The 23,875-nt window shown below is 34.5% G+C and overlaps 1 protein-coding gene across 9 annotated transcripts in view; it reads left to right on the top strand.

The window, feature by feature from the left end:
* Positions 1-23,875, top strand: part of TBC1D5 (TBC1 domain family member 5) — a 530,924-nt gene that overhangs the window by 36,810 nt on the left and 470,239 nt on the right. For all 9 annotated transcript variants that reach the window (XM_053221498.1, XM_027061904.2, XM_053221496.1 and 6 more), the window contains exon 2: positions 7,752-7,811. The gene's annotated coding sequence lies outside the window, so the exon portion shown is untranslated. The remainder of the gene's footprint in view (positions 1-7,751; positions 7,812-23,875) is intronic.

Genomic DNA, 23,875 nt, shown 5'->3' with positions numbered 1-23,875 from the left:
AAAGTATGCTGAAGTATTTTGTAGCTCACCTCACATTGAAAAAGGTAATGGAAATTGGAATCCTGTTCATTTCAGTATAATTGAAAATATTTTCAGACTCTAAAGACACAAGAATATTTATTGTTGTTTTGTGTTTTTTTGTTACATTAAAAATAGCTCTAAATAAACCAAACACAATTTAGTATGAGTGGCAGCATGGACAGAGTTTAGTGTTTAGTGAAAGTATGGCCAGAATGTTTCCAGTGGGAAAGGAAATCATTAGCTGTTAAAACCTGGTCTCAATAACTTTCTTTACGGAGACCATTTGTCTCTACTAGAGCACATCTAGCCAAGTTGTTAGTTTTTTAAAAACAATGATAGAAAATGCAAGTCTGGAATTGTGTTGCAGTTATTGTGGTGGCTGTAGCCTTTGCACTGATAACGAGGTAACCGCATGTTTACCTGTTTATTATGTTTATTATCTTTTTTTCTTGCATCTTAGATTGTCCAACTGTGTCTTCACTTAGGTTGGGAAATTTTCAACCATTATCTGTTCCAGTGTTACCTCTACTCTTTTCTCTTTTAAATTCTTTTCTAATCTTGATCTATTTGTGTTTCAGAGCGTTGCTACTTCAAATGTGATTTTCAGGTCAGTGTTGGTCTGCAAACTGATTTCATTGGTCTGTGATGAATTAAGGACAAAAATTCAGAGTAACCATTCAGAAACTTTTAATAACAACTTGATTATTACTATGATATCTAAGTACCAGATTTTTAAAAAAACAGATTTACTTTTATTACATTTTATAGCTTTTGTCTGCAGTGGATTAAAAATTTGAAAAATGGTTCTTCATCACAGGTGGTTTCAGAATTATTTTGTTAGGCCTTCTTACTCTATTCTTTGTTTTTCTTAGTTGCTCTTACATATTTTCTTTCTTCGTCTCTCTGAACTGAATTTTTACATAGGTTTAAAAAGTCTTTGTGATTCTTTATTTGTATTGAGTCTACTATTTAACTTTACCCTAAATTAAAACCTGTGTTTTTTATTTCTTGAGGATTTATTTAACTCATACATGTATTTTAAGCTTTTCTATTGCTTGGAACATCCTTATTGTATAATCTTTTCAATAATTGAAGAATCTGCAGTCTAATCCTGCTGTCTTTTGTTTGTGTTGATTCATTCATTGTGTCTAGTTTCCTTGTATGTTTTGTGACTTTTTTAAAAATTTGAGTAGAGTTGTTTTTGAAAGTTGGTGGATTCTTTGAGGCCTGGATTGAAGTTACTTTCTTTCACCAATAATTTGCCTATGCTGCTTCCCCCAGATGCCTCGGGGTACTAACAATTTAAGAGTACTTTAAATAACATTGTCATATGAGGTTTATTGGGTTTTACAAGTAGCATGAGTGTATCCTGAGAACCTTTGTGAAGGTTATACTTTGTGGTTACGGTGTCAAGAGAATTGATAAAACATTCTTGCAATAACAGAATTAGAGATGATCAGAGAGATTAGAGGTTGCCAGGGGTTAGGGATGGTGGGGGCCAAGGGTGGGTATGACTGTAAAGGGTAACCGGAGGGAGATCTTTGTGGTGCTATTAACATGAGGGTATAGCCCTTCAGAGTAACAGCTTTATGTAGGGTTTCCTTTTGATAGACTTTTAGAGTCTGTCTCCTGAGCCTGTGGAGCCATCAGGATGTAAGCCCAGTTTCTGCAGTGCGACACCTACTATCAAGATAAAAGCTATTTTCTGGGTTTGCTTATTCTACGTTTATTTTGTTTATAGCTTAGGTGAATACTGTACTTTCTTGCTAGCTAAGCAATTCATTAAAATAGATTTTTCTACTAACTTTAAAAAGTGATATATAACAGTATCAAGATAATCTAGTCTGCCATACTGCTGGAAATCAGTGTCTACATCTATCTACAATTTTGTCTCTTATCAAGTATGTTGCTATTTTGCGCCTCAGCTGTCTTATGTTTTTGTTATTATAATAGGCATTTTTCTTTATCTCCTTGGTCTGTCAGACTTATTGTGTGGGCCCATCACAGTCTATGCCTAGTTATGTTTTCTAATCTTGTCCCTGCCCCCCCCCCCCATTCTTTCACTAGTCATATTCTGGTTTATTAAAGACATCGTATATTGTAGCTATCATTCTTTTACTCATGTCATTCCATCCTGCTTAAATGCTATCTCTTATTTTGACTCCAACTGCTTCTTCTAGCAGTGTTGACATTTTGGGCTGAATAATTCATTTCTGTGGGGGCTATCCTGTGCATTGTAGGATGTTAGCAGCATCCCTGGCCTCTGCCCATTAGATGCAAATAATACCTTCCATTTGTGATAAATGAAAGAGTTTCCAGACATTGCCACATGTGCTTTGTAGGGGATGACGTCTCCTATGTTTGAGACCCACTGTTTTAGCCCTATATTAATTTGGTCTCATTTGAGGAGCCTTGTCTGATTATCTGTGCCTGTGACTTTTACCGTTTGGATTTTTGGTAGTACATTTTGTCTGGATTATACATTTGTCTCTGAATTTCTTTCTCTTCCTCCCTGTTCTGTGTGTGTGCGTGTGTGTGTTTGTCTTATTTCCCCCAAGTTCTAGAGCGTGGGGACAATATATTTGTTTGCTGTTTTGGTCAATCCAATATACATGTTAGTAGTTTTAAATATATCAATTGCTTGCCTTTTTCCGTTTTTTCTAGTTGTATATGGTAGTAGTGGGGGCTTAGGAAATTGAATCACTCTAGAAAGTGTGCAGAACTTCCAGGCATCCCAAATTATGAGACTTACAAATAGAGTTAATTCCAATGTAACAATGGTATGTATGTATACCTAGTAATAGCTCTGGAAGATTCAAGGCGATGCAAGATAGTTGTAAAGATACAAGAAAGATATAATTTCTTTTAGATGTATGCAATATATAAGTACCCAGAAAAATGTACAGTAGAATAGAAAAAATTCAGAAATATAGAAGATGGTAGGATTTGTAGAAGTTTGAAGTATGAATTATTAGTTCTACAGAGTGATATGAACAAAGTAATCAATATGTCGGAGTAAATTGTTAAGAATGATGGATGTAGCATCTGGCTAGGAGTGACTTGAATAAAGCTGACAAATGTGATATGTGAATGTTTGTAAGTTGAAAACAAATGGGGCCCAGATAGGTTAGCTTCTTACTCCCAACCAAAGAGAAACCTACAAGTTTTGCCCCAGATGGGAAAGATACAGCTCAGTTATAGATTTCCCCCCACTTTTTTTTTTATTATCAGCATATTGTAAGTAAAAGTATAAATTGAATTTTGAATCTAAATACTTTTATAAGGTGCTTTTCCTCAGCTAGGCCAAAATCTTCATGAAAAATAATTATAAGTATAGTATGTGTTCATTGTAGAAAAATGAAAATTAGTTATGTTTCCCAAAGCTTAAACCACTGTTACCATTTAGGTTAATTCCATTCTCATGAATTTTACATGGTCTCAGCCTCTCTCTAGATATAGATACATGATGTACTATGTATGAGTATAAATATATACTGTGCATACATATGTGTATGTGTTAGTATGTATCTATGTTTATATAGAATGAGATGATTATTTTTTAAAAATATTTTTTACTGTTTTTTATTTATTCTTGAGAGAGAGAGAGAGTAAGACAGTATGAGCAAGGGAGGGGCAGAGCGAGAAAGGGACACAGAATCCGAAGCAGACTCCAGGCTCTGAGCTGTCAGCACAGAGCCTGATGTGGCGCTCAAACTCATGAGCTGTGAGATCATGACCTGAGCCGAAGTCGGACCCTCAACTGACTGAGCCACCCAGGTGCCCTGAAAATAGAGATTATTTTATATGAAATGTTTTATAGCATGTTCTTCATTTAATATTATGAACACTTTTCCATATCAGTAAAATTCTAAAGTATCATATTTAGTGACCACATAGCATTCTGTACTGAGATTATCCCTAAGTTAATTTCAACATTTACTTAGCATTTTTATTTTATTTTATTTATTGATTTGTTTTTTTAAAATTTACATCCAGGTTACTTAGCATATAGTGCAATAATGATTTCAGGAGTAGAATCCAGTGATTCATGCCCTACATATAACACCCAGTGTGCTCGTTCCAACAAGGATCCTTCTTAATGCCCCTTGCCCATTTAGCCCATGCCCCTACCCACAACCCCTCCAGCAACCCTCAGTTTGTTTTCTATATGTAAGAGTCTATGTTTTGTCCCCCTCCCTGTTTTTATATTATTTTTGCTTCCCTTCCCTTATGCTCATCTGTTTTTTATCTTAAATTCCACATATGATTGAGTCATATGATATTTGTCTTTCTGTAATTTTGCTTAGCATAATACACTCTAGTTCCATCCATGTTGTTGCATATGGTAAGATTTCATTCTTTTTTATTGCTGAGTAGTAATATATATATTTATATATACAATATATATTATATATATAAAATATTTTATTATTTTTTATATATAATTTTATATATTTATATAAAATTTATATATATTATATATATACACCACATCTTCTTTATCCATTCATCTGTTGATGGATAGCACACTGCTGTAAACATTGGGGTGCATGTGCCCCTTCGAAACAGCACACCTGTATCCTTTGGATAAATACCTAGTAGTGCAATTGCTGAGTCGGAGGGTAGTTCTATTATTAATTTTTTGTGAAACCTCCATACTGTTTTCCAGAGTGGCTGCACCAGTTTGCATTCCCATCAGCAGTGCAAAAGGGTTCCTCTTTATCTACATCCTCACCAACATCTGTCATTGTCTGAGTTGTTAATTTTAGCCATTCTGACTGGTGTGAGGTGGTATCTCATTGTCGACATTTATGTAATGTTAAACATTTAGGTTTTCTTTTACACATACACACGTATATACGTGCACCTATAATGTGCAGTGAACCATGCTAATGAGAAATTTAGAGTGCATCTCTCATTTTCTTTGAAGAGTCATAACCTCCACTGTAGTCTGTGTCTTACAATTTCTCCTGCAAAATTCATTTTACCTGTCTTCCTTAGTAAGAAGAATACCAGTATTATAGCTGGGCATTGTTACCAATGTTGGAGACTACATTTCCTATCCTCCCAAATGGTTAGGCGTGGCCAAAAGACAAAGCTATGGTTTATAAGCTGTAGGCTGAAATAAAGCATGAGAGTTAGAAGGGAGCAGGGTGGGCATTTTTTCCCTTTCCTTCTTTCTGCTGCCTGCAATGTGGATCTATTAGTATTAGCTAGAGTGCCCATAGTCCTCTTGGAGTATGAGGCAACTTGGAATAGAAACAACATGTGGTAGAGCAAAAAGATGGAAGGAACTTGATCCCCAATATTTGGAGCTGTCACATCAGCTTTTGATGTCTATTTCTGGACATTTATATGGGGGAAAATTCTCTTCCTATTTTTCCTCTTGTTTAAAAAAGTCATTATATTATTATTACTTAAATACATTTTTTTTTTTTTTTGGCTTGGGAAGAGTATGACCTAATCCTACCTGATAAGGGATACCATTGTTTAATACTCTATGTAGACAGTAGGTCAAATATAAGGAAACATGCATTGTATCATGGTAGATTCTAGATCTATGCTGTGAACAAAAGTCTACTTGGAGACTGGAGAGAGATTAATTGATGTTGAAAGGAGAATACTTAAAATGATACATAATTTCTGGATTTTTTTGATGACAGTATTATTGGATTTTGTTCTCAAGTGCTTTTAATAATTATTGCACATACGGTTTCAGAAAACACTAGAGGTAGCGTTTACACAAAAACAAACAGAAAACCCCAAACAAACCCAAAACAAAAGTAGCTGAAAAAATCAACCACAAACAGTTGCAGATTATATATACTATATTGTATCAGAATAATTCCTTCACGTCCTATGATTTTTAATATTATTAAATATATTGGCTAGTCACTTTGACAAAGTCAGCTCATAAATGTGACTTTTAATGTTCTCATATTAACATTATTGGAAAAATTTTGATAAATGAAAAATTTAAAAAAATTTTATTACTGTAGACTTTTTTTAGTATTGATTCTAATAAAGTATTCATAAATTTAGTGAAATAAATGACACACACTTAAAAAGTTAAAAAACTTTTTTTTTTTTTTTAAGAGCACGAGTAGGGGAGAGGGGCATAGGGAGAGAGTGACAGTTTGTGTGTTTATTTATTTCTTTTGAGACAGAGAACGTGAGCAGAGGAGGGGCAGAGAGAAAGAGAGGGAGAGAGAGAATCCCAAGCAGGCTCCATGCTGTCCACACAGAGCCAGATGCAGGGCTCGAACTCACAAACTGTGAGATCATGACCTGAGCTGAAATACAGTCAGACACTCAACTGACTGAGCCACCCAGGTGCCCCTGAGAGAGAGAGACAGAGAGAGAGAGAGAGAGAGAGAATATGTTAAGCAGGCTGCATGCTAGGTGTGGAGCCTGAGGTGGGGCTTGATCCCCTAGGATCATGACCTGAGCCAAAATCAAGGGTTGGACGCTCAACCAACTGAGCCACCCAGGTGCCCCAATAAACTTTTTTTTTGAGCAGTTTCAGTTTTATAGAAAAACTGAGCAGAAACTACAGAGTTCCCATATATCTATTTATTCTTTGAAGGATATAAATTTTTTTCCCAAGGTATTCCACTATATACAATGTTATACACATAACAACTTTACATCTCTGAACCGAATACGTACTATAAGAGGAAAACCATACACTGCTAAAAATCATTTTACTCTAACCTAAGGTTACTCATCAGCACTATTAACATTTCAGGCCAGATAATTCTTGGGGGGCGGGGGGTGTCTCTTCTGCGCATTGTGTTTATTAGCAGCATCCCTGATCTCTACCCATTAGATGCCAATAATACCAGTCGTGACCACCAAAAATGTATCCAAACATTGCCAATGTTCCTTGGGAGGCACATTGTTCTCCAGTTGAGAACCACTGCTCTAACCAATTTGTGATATTTTAGGATTTGCTGTATTTTTTTAGGTGGGGGTCAGATTTAAGGGGCCTTTAGTTCAAGCAGTTGTGTAGAGAGAGTTAGAATGTTCCCTTCCACTTGGGGGCATAGGCAGTATAATAGTTTTACTGAGCTTCAGTTTCCTTAACTGTGAATAGGTAAAATATTACCTAACTGAAAGGTTGTTTCGATAGTTGATTGAGATACATTATATAAAAAACTTTGGTTAATTTTAAATGTTATGCTATCTTGTTTGAGTTTATTCTTTGGAATGTATAGAAAACCCATTTCAGAGTTCTTATTTCTGTGGGCAAGGCTATCATAGTTTGGGATCTTCTATTTATGGACTTCAAGAGTATTATTACCGTGGGTAGACGAAAACTTTAAATGTTCAGTGAAAACTCATTTATGAGGTCAGTTGTGTTTTGACTCTTTGTGGTGCTCTAATTAGATTGTCACTATATTCATATGTAGTAGTTAAGTGATCTCCTGTATTCTTTCAACGACTTTGAGCTTCTCAAATTGAGGATAGCCAATCACATTGTCCTTCAAAGTTTTTGTCCTCATATCTGAAATCCTGCCAATTGTGACAGCTGGTGTGTCAGCTCCAATAGAGGAAGCTAGCCTCTGTCAGCATGTACTTGGTCCACTAAAGACTTCTAAAAACTTTGCACAGTTTACAACAAATGTCCACTTCTCATTGCTACTTTGTAGAATTATAAAACCTTGTTCATTAGTGATGAAATCTTATCTGTAATAATTAAGCTTATTCTTATTGTTCTACCTCTGCAGAAAATTTGCAAAGACTTTGAGAAGACAGGAAAATTATCAGAAAGACAGCGCCATTATACTGTAAGTATTGCTTTGAAAAACAAATGTAAGTTAAGAATATTTTAAGTATCCAGTTGTTCCAGGGGAAAATATGTTAGGCAAAGATATTATATGTAAAATATAGAGCGGATATATTATAATCTTATTAATAATTTATAAGAACTAATCCAATGCAGTCTTTTAAAAATTGAAAATGTGTTTTTATGTATTCAGATGAGGATTTTACCAATACCATTGAAAAATATTTCTAATTCTAACAAGGATTGATCTAGTTTATGTACATCTGCTTATTTAAAACTATCAGAATCCAGAAAATCATTGTAGTTTTGTAGGCTTGTGATTTGTTTGGGTGACTTATTGTTTAGGTTATTTTGCAGAATTATTTATTTGCTGATTTATTTATGTATTTCATTATTTATTTATTTGATTATTTAGTAAATTATTTATCTGATGAATTATTAATACATCTTCATGACATGCTTTAAATTATTTATAACTTAATTTTGAGTTTATTGCTTTTAGAGGCTGCATTGTTACTGACTAGTTTTGATTTTTTTCTTTGCGGTTCTTTAAAATTAAAGTATTAGCTCTAAGGCAAAAGTGTATTCATTGCAATGGCCATGGGTTTTTCTTTCTTTTTTTTTTTTTTTTTAAGTAATTTATGGTAGAGATGAAATTCCAGTTATGCTTTGTTTAGCTCTAAATTTACCTGTTTAGGGTTACTGATGATAGAATGTTTATGTGTTGTGTACATACTCATTGTAGAGTCACTTACAAATTAATGATATAGCCTATAGTATGTAAACTGAGATTGAACATGTAAACCTCAGTCCACATTATCCTTTGTATCTCTAAAGGACAGGTCTGCATTTCTTACTTGCTTTAGAATCATGAATAGAGTCTTATTTTATTTTAGTGGCAAATCTATTTTACTACTGGGATATTTTTAGGAAAGTTCAGAGAAATGAAGTCCAACTTAGATTTGGATCCCTGAGATATAAATTTGACTGATGAAGCCTTTGTTTTTTTAAGTTATCATTATATGTATATTTAGCAAACCGCATGATGTTGGTATAGATTTTTATATCAGTCATAATGACATATTTATTTCATATCATATCTCTTAATGGAAAGTTTTATACCACTTTATTTTAATGAACTAAAATGGACAAGGGCCTTTATAAATGCAAGCTATAATTTCTCTGACTTGAGCTAATAATTCTCTTTTGTAAAGTTTCTATTTTTAACCAGATAAAGTATTTCTTCTTTTGTCTGATTCTATTTCATAAGGTAGTGCAGTTATTAGGGCTCTCTTATTGAATAGGTTTAATGAATAGGTTAAGTAGTTGTTTGGGTAAAACAGTGTTGTGTGCAGAACTAGGTCTTCTGTGTTTGCTTGTAGTGAACTACTGTGTACTTTACAATGTTAACATTTCAGAGAGAGGCAGCATTGTACAATTCAAGTTAGAATTTCTTATTTTGAAATATTGAGTATATGAATGTTTAATTGGAATATTGCCTTAGTATCTTCATATACTTAAAGGAAGTGGTTTCATTTGATTTTTATACAAGGATTTAAAAATGTGAGGCGCCTGGGTGGCTCAGTCGGTTGAGCGACCGACTTCGGCTCAGGTCACAATCTCAAGGTTTGTGAGTTTGAGCCCCGTGTCGGGCTCTGTGCTGACAGCTCGGAGCCTGGAGCCTGCTTCGGATTCTGTGTCTCCGTCTCTCTCTGCCCCTCCCCCACTCATGCTCTGTCTCTCTCTGTCTCAGAAATAAATAAACATTTAAAAAAAATTTTTAAAAATGTGCGTATTATACATATCCGTGACTTCTGTTTTGGAGATGAACAACCACAAACACTGTCAGATACGGAATTTTATTTCAAAATGCACTTCAGTATGCCACTGTGACTTCTTTTGAAGAAGAAAGCCACCTTCTCCAATGTTGAATAAGATCTACTATGTGAGTTGTCATGACAATATTCCCAGCCACACTGTTAATACTTATTTGTGGAGTGTTAGCTGTGTTACCAAGTGGTCTTCATTGGAAAATAAACATGTGTGTGCACACACATGCACACACATGGGAAGTTTTCTCCTGACATCAAAATAATTTTTTAGGATTTGTTTTTAGAAGGAGACATTAATGGAGATTGTCATAATAACAGCTAGCATTTATTGAGCACTTATGTGCAGGTAAGGTGCTTATATCTTTTACATGGATTTTTCGTTTTTCACAGTGAGATAAGTACAGTTATTGTCTTCATTTTATGAATGAGGAAACAGAGACTTGGAGGTGTCAAGTAACTTGCTCATTGCCACCTACCTGGCAATAAGTGTTGGTGCTGGGATTAGGACTCACTGAGTCTGACTCTTCAGGGTCTTTCTTAGCCCATTACAGTTTGCTTGTATAGTTGGTATTAAGCAGGTTTTTTTGTGGCGTGTGTTTTTTTTTTTTTTGACTTGTTTTTGAGAATGTAGTTATTTATCTCTGATAGGTTTAACTTGCTAAGTATATTCATTTTGTGTTACACTTGGACATCTTTTTTATTTAAAAAAAATTTTTTTTAATGTTTACTTATTTTTGAGAGAGAGAGTGTGCACGTGCGAGCACGTGTGAGCAGGGGAGGGGCAGAGGGAGAGGGAGACAACAAATCCAAAGCAGTCTCCAGGCTCTGAGAACACTTGGACATCTTTTTTAAACAGGAGGAAGAACTTGAGCTTCTTGAATTTTCTGATTTGATTCTTCTTGTAATCCTGTATAGTGGACCAGAATTATGTAAAGAAGAATTTGTGCCTCAGGGAGATTGTATGGTTTACCTTGTAGATGTCCAACACTCAGATCTTTTTGACTTTAAGCCCAAGGCCATTTCCAGGGCTCTCTTAGGTCAAATTGGATATCTTTATTAAAAAAATGGTATTGTCAGGGTTAGATACATATATATTGTTGAAAGAATGATTAAGAGTCTGATGTGTAAGCTTTTATAAGAATGACCACAAACGTACTATTAAATTAACTCTAAATATAGTGTTTTATATACAGTTAAGCATTTTAACACGTACATAAAAAGAATGAGAAAATAACCAATTGTGATTTTAAACACTTAAATGTAATTATTTAAAAGATTCTACAGAGCCTCCAGGAGAAAGGAAAAATGTTGTCAATTTGGTGTGAGGCTAAGAGAACAGGATCTTTCTAACTCTATTTGCTACCTGAAAACGAAGGGCAGTCTTTCTCACCTTGGGTCTGAAGCACACAAAGAACATCAGAAAGCGGATGAGCTAGAGTTAGATAGCAGTAGAGTTTGGGTGATGTTGGTATGAGTGCCCCAAGTAGCTGCATTTGTATGAACAGCAGGGTACTGTGTGAATCACTCAAAGTTTTAAGTTAGGGTTTTCAAATAAATAATTAATATGACATCATAAAATGCCCCAAACCTATGAGTTAGTTAATATGAAATACTGTAATAGCTAGGATGACCATATAATTTATCTTCCAATTTAGGACACGCCGTTACTAGTGTGGTAGTAATATCTCACATGCCTATTGAGTAATTCCTAATAGCCTTATATAACATATATTTAACAGGAATCTTAATTCACATACACTATCTTTAAAAATGTTTGATTTTATGGTAAAACTTCTTTTGCTAGTATTTATGTTTTTGTTAGCTATACACAGCAGTTTGTGGCTATGACTTTTATAAAGTGTGACTGATGATGTTTCACAGCTTATGGAGCCTATTTTCAAGGTGAAAGTAAAGAGGTGTTGCTGTTGGGAACAGAAAGATGAGGATAGCAAAATTGCTCATGGTATAGTAGAGAGTTCTAAAGGTTCTCTTGATGTCATACATTACAGGATACTCTGTGATCATTTTGCCTTATAAATCTTTTAATTGGTGGCATATTTAACGTTGTACTGAAAATGAATTCTATTTGTTACACCTTCAGAATTTATAATTTTATGTTTGATGATCCAATGGTTCCCGGCCGCCTCCCCCCCACCCCCCCCCCAAAAAAGCCCCACCATGTTACATGTCATATATATTGATATGTTGGCAGTTTGGCCAAAATATCTTTGAAAACCACTGTTTTTTACCTTAGTGAAATGTTGTATAGGAAAATAGGAATCTCTAGAAAAGGGTGGTTTTTTGTAGTTTTCTTTTTAATTCCCTATTGACAGATATTTATCTAAAATGGCATATTGCATTATTAAAGTCATAACTAGATTATTAAAAGTTCCAGTTTATTTGCATTTATAGATGATTTGTTAAGTTGAACCAGGTAACCACACTGGCATATTTGTGTTTGAATATGTAGTTAAAAAAAAATTCTTGTGCAATAATTCTTACTCATTCATATGTATAATATTAGAATCCTTTTCATTCAGAAAAGCCTATTATGCCTCGTAACAAAGGAGGAGCTTCCTTATATTCTGCCTTGAGTTTGCCACAGTATAAAGTACTTTGTAAAATACTACTGTAGTTCTAAGAGTAATAATATAACTTCTGTGTTGGCTCTGAGAGAAGCTCCTTTATAATTGTGACAAGTGAAAGTACAGCCAAAGGTCACGTTGAACACAAAATTTCTTTCACACCTCGTCCGTTTTGTGGATAGCATGTGAAAGTAGTGTGGGTCCCTGCACTGATATTTTAAGAGAGCAACCCAAGGTTGTTCCCGTGGAAATGTTTCAAATACCTTTCTCCCTAACCTCCCATGCGGTTGCTAAATTTGGCATGAATGTATATTTGAATCCTGGACTAATTAAATGGAACCTTATTAAATTTAAAGTTTGCAAAATAAAAAAAGGGACTCTTAGTAAGGATTTCTTGGGGCACCAAATAATACTGATATGAGTCTTTAATACTGAATATTATGAATGCAGTGTTTTGGTGTTGATGTTGCTCAGTGAAACTGTGAACCCCAAACAACATAGCAACAACAAAAACAGAAAGTAAAATCCACACAAATGTAGTTATAGAAGGATGGCATGCCTATACGTGTACAGTTTATTGATTATATCATATTTGTGACTTTAATTTGGTTAAGTAAAAGTTGGAATATTAAAAAGATTATAGAAAAACTTTCTATTAAAAATTATATAAAGAGGATATACATATGATCGAGGTTGGTTATCAAATCTGTTTAGTCATTCTGTTTACACAACATCAAAAAATATAGGTCACAGAAAGGATATTTGGAAGAGGATAAAATTGGCAGGTTACAGTTTTTAGTATAATTGATAAAAGTGTTTCTTTTTGTTTTTGGAACATTTTTTTTAAAGTTGTTTTTCCTACTGCAGTATGCTCTTTTCTATGATTCTTCCAGAATAATGATTTAGAAGGAAGAGTGGTGCTCCTTCAGAAGAGAAATTTTGGAAATTAGTAGAGATGTTTTTGTTTGTCACAATGATTGTGGGAGTGTTTCTGGCATTTAATGGATGTGGATCAGGGATGCTATGTATCCTATAGTGCATGGGACCGTCTCAGACTACAGAAGATTGTCCTGAGTACCACATAACTTTTGAGTGGGTACTTGTTTAAATTATCTTTAAAGATAAAGCAATAATGCTTTGTGTGTAATGATACAACTTTTTATAAGATTAGTTACATGAAAGATCTGATACTTTGGGGGAAGTTTGTGTGGGGAGGCTTAAGTAGAATAAAGAAATCCTCTTAAAATTCTATGTAATTTACTTCACACATTCTTTCCACATCCTGATTTATATATAGCATTTAAAAAAATATATATATATAGCATTTCTAACTAGAAATTTAGTTGTAAAGTTTTCAGTTCAGTAATGCAGTTTACTGGAGGCTCAAGAATACTGATTGCAAATATGTAAGAAGATATGTAAGGTTTTTGTAACAACAAACTAAATTTTAAATTAATGGATCTCATTGAATTTTATTAGTTAATATGAATTATATAAAGATATTTCATGATTGCCATCCTAAATATTAAAATTTCATTTTTCAGAATAATTATAATGAGTTAACATTATATTTAAAAATTGTTTATTTTTATGTTGCCTAGTCTTCGGTAGTACTCTGATATCATCTCTAGTAGTTTATTATATAACTTCTCTGTAACTTTTTATGTTACATTTCCTTACTTGCTCTATTTACTATTTTCTCTTTTAGGAAGATACAGCCTCTATCTATTGTATTTTTTTTAACTATCTTTTTTTTTTTAAGTTTATTTATTTGGAGAGAGAGAGAGAGTGAGAGAGAGTGAGAGAGAGAGAGAGAGTGAGAGAGAGAGAGAGAGAGAGAGAGAGAGAGAGAGAGAGAGAGAGGGTGCTCTAGCAGGGGAGGGGCAGAGAGAGGGAGAGAGAGAATCCCAAGCAGGCTCCATGCTGTCAGCACAGAGCCTTGAGTAGGGCTCGATATCACAAACCGTGAGATCATGACCTGAGCCAAAATCAAGAGTTGGATACTTAACCTACTGAGCCACCCAAACGCCCCATCTATCATATTTTTAAGTACTAGAGACTTAATGTATATATGTCTTGACAATGCGGTAGCATTCCTGGGATATATTGTAACTGCACTGTACCACATCTTAGCATAGGTAATTGTTTGACACTGCACTTAAAAGTAAAATCCAGGTCAGTTGCACTAACAACCACGTTTCATAATTTTTTCCATTTCAACAGTGTATGATTTGTTTTGGCATTTTAGTTATTTCATTTAAGCTTCACATTAGATTAATTTTGTCTGCAATCACTTATCTCAACACTGATTTTCATTCTGGAGTTCTCCTATGCTACTTACTCTTTTTTCATTTTTTCCTATAGTTTTTGTAGAGAATGACTTGTTCTTTCATCTCTTCGATCCAAACTTATTTATTATATATAGATGCAAATATGTGACTTTTATTCTCTCTTCTTAAGTAGCTATGCCTAAGCATTTATTTAATAAAATATGTATTTTGATATAAATTACTTTTATTTTTCATTAATATTATGATTATGGAATTAGTATTGATTAAAAAATTCTGTGTGTAGTTATATTTTATTATCTCTGTACTTCATTTCAGGATAGTACAGGGAATGAAAGAGGTATGGGATCTGGTGGGATTGAGAACCACTGTTGTAGAAATGTGTGCTTATTCCTTGTAGCTCTTCCAACTCGTGTGCTTAAAGGATTCTTCCAGCATAAATTGGAGCTTCTATCAAAACCAACAATTTGGAGTGCCTGGGTGGCTCAGTTGATTGAAAGTCCAACTTGATTTTGGCTCAGGTCATGATCACAGGGTCTTGGGGCCGGCCCCGCATTGGGCTCCATGCTCAGCATGGAGCCCGCTTTGGACGGTCTGTGTGTCTGTCTGTCTGTCTGTCTCTCTCTCTTCTTCTGCCCACTCTCCTCCCCCCCCATTAAAAAACAGGGGAGCTTGGGTGGCTCAGTTGGTTAAGCATCCGACTTTGGCTCAGGTCATGACCTCATGGTTTATGAGCTTGGGCCCCACATCAGGCGAACTCAAGTCCCTCAGTTACTCATGTGCTCTCTCTCCCTCTCTCAAATAAATGCATAAATAAACAAATCCCAACAATTCATGTAGAAATTAAAATTTCAGCCTAAACACTCTTCTAGTTAGGAATATAGGGACTTATTCTGATTTCTTTGATATTTTATAAATGAAAATTAGTTGCATATGAAGTATGTGTAATAGATTGAAAGATGAGATTTTATTTTGTCTATAAGATACCCAAACAGAGTGGGCACAGTTTTTCACATAAAATTTGAAAAATTACTAATGCTAATTAATCAGTTTTGGGGGGGGGGGGATTCTGAAATTAATGAGTGATATACTGATTTGACAACCATATTGAACTGTTGCTTATGTCTCTAAATCATTCTCTTGCTTCATGAAAGCTATACTGTTACATTTTGTTATTGGTTTTTTAAATGAAACATAATTATAAAATATTCTAGTTAAAACCCTGTCAGGAGTGAAAATGTCTTTGTATGCATTTCGGTATAGATACATGATTTTGTTTATCTTCAAAGTGATACTGTTTTACAATGCATGTGAGCATAACAGTAGAGATGAATGTGTAGCAGTTTGGCAGTCATTTGATACTGGTTTAATGTAGATACTCAGTCTGAAGACTAATGGCCATTGCCATGGGGTTTCCCTCCAATCTTACAGGCATCTTTGCCCAGGCAAAGAATACTTGCTTCTAATTGCTTCCTCTAGTATAGTTTGCTATGGGTACTATTGAGCTTCCATTTTCATTCATGTTGTGAAGTATTGAGGTGATCCAGAAGGTCAAGAATTTTTTTTTAAGTTTGTTTATTTTAAGGGAGAGAGCGTGTGCATATGTGTGCGTGCATGAGCCAGGGAGGGGCAGAGAGAATCACAAACAAGCTCCACGCCTAGCTCGGAGACTGACACAAGGCTCAATCCCACAAACATGAGATCATGACCTGAGCCAAAACCAAGAGTAAGATGCTTAACTGACTGAGCCACCCAGGCACCCCTAGAAGGTCAAGGATTTGATATCCTCTGAGGTTGGATAGCTTTGCTCTGGTCTCTCTCTGCAGATTGCAACTCATTGCCTTTTTTCTGGCTTAACTTCCTTATTATATGGACATAGATCTTAGGAAAGGTTAAAATGACTTCATTTTATTCTCAGACTTGATTAATAGTTTGGTTGGGTATAGAATTTTAGGTTGTAGATAGTTTATTTTAGAATTTTGAAGGCTTTGTTTTACAGCATTCAGTGTTGCTACCAAGAAGTTCATTGTCTTTTTTCCCCTCCCTCTACATTGTTTTCTTCTGTGCATGACCTGTTTTTATTATTCTGAAAGCTTTTAAGATCTTTATCTCTGAGTTTTTATGATGATGTGTCTTGGAATGGGTTTTATTCATTGTTTATACTGGGACTTCAGAGGACCTTTTCATTCCGGAAGCAAGTGTTTTCCAGTTTGGGGAAGTTATCTTCAATTAATTTATTCTTACTGCTTGTTAGTTTTTTTCTAGTTCTTTTATTTGCAGATTTGCCACCAGGGTAGTAGAGGTGGCATGTGTGAGACTGGATGTTATTATACTGTGGATAAAATAGTTTGCTTCTCCTTGCTATCTTTTATGAAAAGTTCTCTTATGAGTTACTTCCTTTAATATGTTACTTCTCTATTTTGCAATAATTTGAGATCTTTTTGGGGTTTTATGAGGGAAAGGAAATAAGCCTATGTGTTAATCTTTGTTGACTCAATCTTTCTATGTGCTGTTCACTGCTTACCTCTTTTCCTGGTTAACTTATCCTGCAAGATGCAGCTCTAAAAAGCTTTCTCTGATTTCTCAGTGATGTCAGCTCACTTCCTACAAACCTTTGTAGAGCACTTACTGTATCAATTATTATCTTATTGGTTATCTTTGTAATAAAAATAAGAGTTGTACTATCTTTACCAATATTTCTGTACAAAAATAGTATTTCCTAAATGAATGAAAGCATAAATAAAATATAGAAATGAGATAGGGGTACCTGAGTGGCTCAGTCAGTTGAGCATCTAACTCTTGATTTGGGCTCAGGTCATAATCCCAGGATCTTGGGATCGAGCCCTGCGTCAGGCTCTGTGCTAAGTGTGGAGCCTGCTTTAGATTCTCTCTCTCCCTCTGCTCCTCTCCCCTATTCGTTCTGTCTCTCTCTCTTTCTCTCTCAAAAAAAAAAATTTTTTTTTTTTTTTAAATGGAGTGCCTGAGTGACTCAGTCAGTTAAGCTTCTGACACTTGGTTTCAGCTCAGGTCATGGTCTCACCCTTTTGTGAGATTGAGCCCCATGTTGGGCTCAGAGCTAATAGCAGGGAGCCTGCTTGGGATTCTCTCATCCTCTCTCTCTGCCCCTCCCCCATTTGCATGCATGTGCATGCTGTCTCTCTCTCTCTCTCAAAATAAAAAGAAAAGAAATGAGATAGATAATAGGTAGAAACAGTACAGTTTTGTCAGAAGAATTATAGTTATTTCTTCTTTTAGTCCTATTTAATTAATGTTTGAATAGATAATAAAACTTGGTAGATATTTACTTTTAGTAAAATATTAATACTGTTTTTGTCCTCAAAGTAATGTCTTTATATTGAAGCTAACGTACCAAGTAGTCATGAGAATTTCAGTGTAAGAGAGCATCTTTCTTAATGAATTTAATTAGGAATTAAGCTATAAGATATTAAAAAAAGCAACTAGCGAAGAGTTATATATTAAGGACAGTACAATGAAATCATAGGAAAGAGGCAAGAATGGAGAACAACTCTTGTCTTTTTGGTTAACATAGAATTCTAATAATTCCACATAATAAAATTGAAAATTCTAAGAAAACAAAATATATTTACTAGTTTTGTGAAAACTTTCTGTATCCACAGACAAAAGGAAAACATCTGCATTAGCACAAGATTTTGTTAAAGGATCTTTGTCACTCTCTTGAATTTAAGTTTCACCATCAGAATGACCTGTTGTCTCTTTGTGGGAAATTTTCCTTTGTTCATAATTTTGTTTTGTTTTATCAATTTAACTTTAATGGTAGGAAATAAAGTTTTAAACTATTTGACTCATGACTCCTGTTTCCATATAAGTTAAAATAAATCAATCAGGAAATATGTATTGAGTACATAGATGTCCTTGCTTGGTGTGAAGGCAGGTTCAAGAGGTATTCGCTTTGAGAAGGTGCACTTTATTAAGATGAATACACATAAGAAGTGGCAGGTACAAAGTTCAGTAGGATCAGAAATGTCTCAAAATTGTATATGGTTAATTACCAAAGAATGCACAGATGGGATTTATAGTAAATTTAGCTATCTTTAGTAGAATGTTGACATACTCTTTTTTTTTTAAATTAAAAAAAAATGTTTATTTTTGAGAGAAAGACAGACAGTGAATAGGGGGGGTGGGCAGAGAGAGAGGGAGACCCAGAATCTGAAGCAGGCTCCAGGCTCTGAGCTGTCAGCACAGAGCCCTATGTGGGGCTCAAACTCAGGAACCATGAGATCATGACCTGAGCTGAAGTCAGATGCTTAACTGAGTGAGCCACCCAGGCGCCCCTGAATGTTGACATATTCTTAAGTTATATCTTACATGGTATATATAAAAGCAGTAAGGATTAATAACTTGATGAAGTTACTTAATGTGTTCTGAATTTTATTTTTAATATTTCTCTCTCATTTTAGCCCATAGACCCAGTATCTTCAGGGCTTAGTCATTGTTCTCCTTGAGTTTGTTTACTAATTAGAAATGTTCTTAGAATTACATAGAATTACTCTTGGGATATTACATTTTTCACCTATTAATTCATATATGTACTGTTATTATGTATGTGATATGTTTTATACTATTATAATATTCATGTACTATTATAATGTTTGTATAAAATCATTCACATTTCAGAAATTAGGATTATACCAGAAAAGGTGATTTTTTTTTTTTTTTTTTTTTTTTTTTTGCTGTGTGTTAATGTGCTTCATAAAGCATGGTTTGACTTCTTTGTTTTTTGTCCATGTATTTTTATTTAAACTCAGCATTCATATTTTTCAACAGTCATTTCAGGATAAAGCTAGATATATTTTTTCACCCAAATTCACTGTTTTTTTTCTATCTTGTAATTCATTTGCAATTTGATGAAAATATTTTTTTACCTGGGCCAGTTTCACATGTGCACTGTCTCTACCATCCATCTCCATCTCCTCTCCTTGTCTTTTATTTTGTATCCCATTTCATATGGTAGATGACAACAGAACCCAGTACACACACAAAAATATTATGAAAAACTCAAATCAAGTGCAGGAAGGTTTATGGAAAAAAAATGTAATTATCTTATTGTATAAACTTTTACAATGTTGTCTAGCAAGCTAGAACTGCCTAACAGATGTGACTACTTCATTGTTTCAAATTTATGCCAATCAGAGTTGATAGGATTTGATCACACTCTGGTAGATTTATGAGATAAATTACAATATTGCATGACATACTTCAGATAGAAAACATCAATTTAAGTTGAATATGATTTCTTGTGTAAGATAACAAGCCAGTAATTCTTTAAATAAGATGTTTTCTCCTTTAAGAGAATATTTATCAGTTTTTGTGAAAATTAACACTATCTCTGATATTTTTTTCATGGTGACAAAAAAGTATATTACACTTTTGTTTTAGTGTACAAATGTGATTGTAAATGAGTGGCATCTTGTTTCTATTTAGATATAGATGACCTGTCAAATTTCCAAAGGCCTGTAAAGAAATGAGGCTGAACTTAAAAGAAATTTGACTGCAGAAAATTTTAAGACAAGATAAAAAGCTTGTCATCGTGGTACTTCTTTATTTTATTTTAAGTGTATTTATTTATTTTGAGAGAGACAGCGAGTGAGCACGAGCAGGGGAGGGGCAGAGAGAGAGGAGAGAGAGAACCCAAGCAGGCTCTGCACTGTCAGCGCTAACCTGCCCAATGTGGGCATCAAACCCATGAAATGGGACGTCATGACCTGAGCCGAAATCAAGAGTCGGACACTTAACTGACTGAGCCACCCAGGGGCCCGAGGTACTGAGTTTTTTAGAGTAAGGTTTCATTAGATAAGTCTTACTAGGAATTTTCTTTTTCTTTCTTTCTGTTTTTTTTTTTAAACAAGTAGAAGTTAATACTTCACACAAACAAAGAAAGTGAGAAAGAACATATTCACTAATGAAGTGATGGGTTTCCCCAAGGAAGTTAGAGCCAAGGAATGGGAGTGAGGTTCTCAGTCAAACCTGTTTGTTCTAACAATGAATGATAGAAGCAGTTAGTTAAAAGTCCCTGCTAAGATTGTTTTTAACTTCACTTAGGAAGTCTACATGGTGGAATCCCTCAGTTCAATTTTGAGATGAAAGCATGGAGTCTCTTGAGAACTTGATATGAAAATGTTACTAAGTCAAATCATTTGTGAAAAGAGGGTAGTGGGGCGCATGCGTGGCTCAGTAGGTTAAGCGTCCGCTTTCGGCTCAGGTCATGATCTCCCAGCTTGTGGGTTCGAGCCCAGCGTCAGGCTCTGTGCTGACAGCTCAGATCCTGGAGCTGCTTCGGATTCTGTGACTCCCTCTCTTTCTGCCCCTCCCCTGCTCACTCTCTGTCTCTGTCTCTCAAAAATAAATAAAATATTTTAAAAAGCTAAAAAAAAGAAAAGAGGGTAGAATTTTTAGTTTCTTCAATTGAAATTTAAAAATTTTAGAATATGGAGAGTAGCCAAACTGATTATTATTAATATTTTTTAAAGAAGATAGACCCTCGTTTTTCAGGGAAGGGTATTGTAAAATCTTCCTAATTTTTTTTTCAGAAAAAAGTTATTTACATCATGGTTTAGGTTTAAAATATTTAAGAAATATTCCAAATGTTTACAGATGTCTAGAGGATAAGTAGAACAGGCAACCTTGTATTTAACATGCAGAATTAGTATGTTAACATTTGCTGTATATATATTGTAGAAGCCTTTTAAAATCCTTCCTTTTACAAAGATTACTACATCTTGAAATTGGTTTATATCCTTTCCGTCCATGTTTTTAGACTAGTAGTACATTTATGTGTTCAACATGAGAGTTCTTACAAACTGAAATATTCTATTAGAATTTATGTAGTTTTTTTTTTTTAAATCCTTTTTACCCAACAATGTTTCTGAGCTGTTGCTTCTAATTTTACATTTAGTTACTATTTTTAACTGTTATCTACCTAATATTCCGCAATAGGACAACATCAGTACCACAGTTGCTTTATCTGTTTGCTTTTTGATGGACATTTAAGGGTCAGGACACTTTGCACAGACTTTTCCACAGATACTTGTGTGGCTCTGCAGTGCTCAGGGTGTTCGGTACATGGGACGGACTGCCATCAACTCTTACAGCACTGTATCCAGGTTCTGGTACTCAGCAGCATTCTCAGGCAGTTTCGTGCTGTCCCTCTTTTCTTGCTGAAGTTCCTCTGCTGTTAAAAGCCAATTGCGAAGAAGCCTGCATAAAATCTTGTTATGCTGTTCTTTAAAAAAAAAAACAAAAACAAAAAGCAAAAACCATTCTTCTGTCCTTTCCCCACTCTGTATATAAGAACATAAAATCTGTATCTTTTTTGGTATTTGTTTGAAAAAGATGCCTTTTGTTATATTTTCCAGTTTTTACATTTTTGTTTGATTTTAACCTGTGGGAGGCTGGGACCTCTGCTATTTGGGGGGTTATTTTTCCATAGCAACAGGTGCACTGGGGTCTGTGCATAAATAAGACATGATTTTGCTTAATATGAACAATGTGATTTTGAGCCCAGTTAGTTATGTAACTGTTTCATTTACTAACTGTGAAATATTGAAAATGATACATTCTTATTTGTGAACATTTTGGAATTTTTTTAAAGATTATTTGAAAATTTTATAATCTAAATTACATTCTTTGGGTTCAAATTTATATTATAATTTTCACAAGTCAGGCTTATTTTAATGCATTTTATATTTTGGTAGAAGTCATACATTTAAAAGTATACTTAAACATATATTAAACACTTAAGATTTGGATTATGATGCACTCTAACCGTTGAAGAGAAAGCTGTCAGTTTATGAAATTCTTTGACTTTGTGCCCAGCAGCTTGAAGCTGCCTCATACCATGCCAAATATTAGAATATTACTATTATTAACCCTTTCACTGAAAGTATTTCATCTTGAAATAAAAAAGATGGAATATATTATTAGATCTGTATCATTTCTTACATATCATTAGTTTCAAAAAGCTGAAAAATGTTTATGCTGTGTAATAAACAGATGCTGCTCTAACAATGCAATACATTATGTACCAAAAATGATCTCTGTTTTAATCATAGATGCTGATTTAATGAGACAAGACTAGCTTACATCAAAAATGGATTTAGGATGTGATTTTTTTTTCTGTCTGTGTTTTTTCTACATAATTAATAGACATACCTTTTAATGTCAGTGTCAGAATATTTTTGGAGTATTTATTTCTTCGGTTTTTACGTGTGTTTTCTTTTTTAAATTCCTAGGAGAATGTAATTGTCTCATAAACCCGTTTAAAATAGTAACAAAATTTTAAAGAAGATACCTCAGTTTTGCCCTGTATTAAGTCTGTTTTGCATGAAAATGATTCTTACGTGTTGTTGTTTTAAAGTTTCTACCTTTTTTTTTTTTGAGGGAAGACTTTATTTTTTACATAACTTATGGGGGAGTTTTAGGGGCGACCGTCAATTAGTCCATGAATTGCCTGTTGGGAGATGGTGACACTTGAGGTTTCCAGTCTCTCTGCAGGGTACTTAGGTTACTGTGCCCAGAGTTACTGGAACCTTTCCTAATCTATGAGAGAGCTCTTCAGTGGGCTCTACTTACATTTCCTCTTCACTTGATTTTATTTTCTCAAACTCAACTGCAGTCGCTGACTTTGAGCTCTTAAATTCTCCTACATCTGGATTGTACATCTCAATCGACAAATTTGCCTTTGCATATGGTCAGATAATTCTATATTTGGAAGAATATTCCTATTGTGTGTTTTATTCCGTTGAATCTAGCAGAGTTAAATGTAGTTTGGATGCATAGGGAAGAATTAATGATGGGAAGATACAGAGTTGGTAAATTATTTATTCTGGCCCCGAGGAAGCTGAAAAGCTGAGTGAAAGACTAATAAATCATTTGTGGTAGTGCTGGTTGTCACTTCCAATTATTTTAGACGGTTTTGTGATAAACTGCAGCACCTGCTAGATATCCGCACACCCTCCCTTGATGCTGGTGGTGCAGCTTGTTTAGTCGATTATCAGAGGCAAGTTTGTGTAAAGTTTATTTAGGTCGGAAAGGAAATTGCTCTTTTTAAGTCAATTTTGTTGCCTTTTTTCATCGTTTTGATTGCTGAAAGGATTCCTGTGACGTGGCAGGGACTCTGGAATGTACATACCACTTTAGCCAGGGGAGACTCTCTATCTTTTGTTAAATTAAATACTTGAAGGATTGAGCTTCTTTGTTATTCCCAGACTAATTAAAAACTACTTCTACTGAGATGATTAGTATGCTGAAGATCAAATCATCTTTTTGATACCACACCATTTAATAGAAAACCACTGCTGCTGTTTGACCAGACCTTTCTTC

Source organism: Acinonyx jubatus, chromosome C2, assembly GCF_027475565.1.
Source record: "Acinonyx jubatus isolate Ajub_Pintada_27869175 chromosome C2, VMU_Ajub_asm_v1.0, whole genome shotgun sequence".
NCBI classification, from domain to species: Eukaryota; Metazoa; Chordata; class Mammalia; order Carnivora; family Felidae; genus Acinonyx; species Acinonyx jubatus.
The sequence above is the reverse complement of the archived record's forward strand: the minus strand, read 5'-3'. Positions and strand labels throughout refer to the sequence as shown.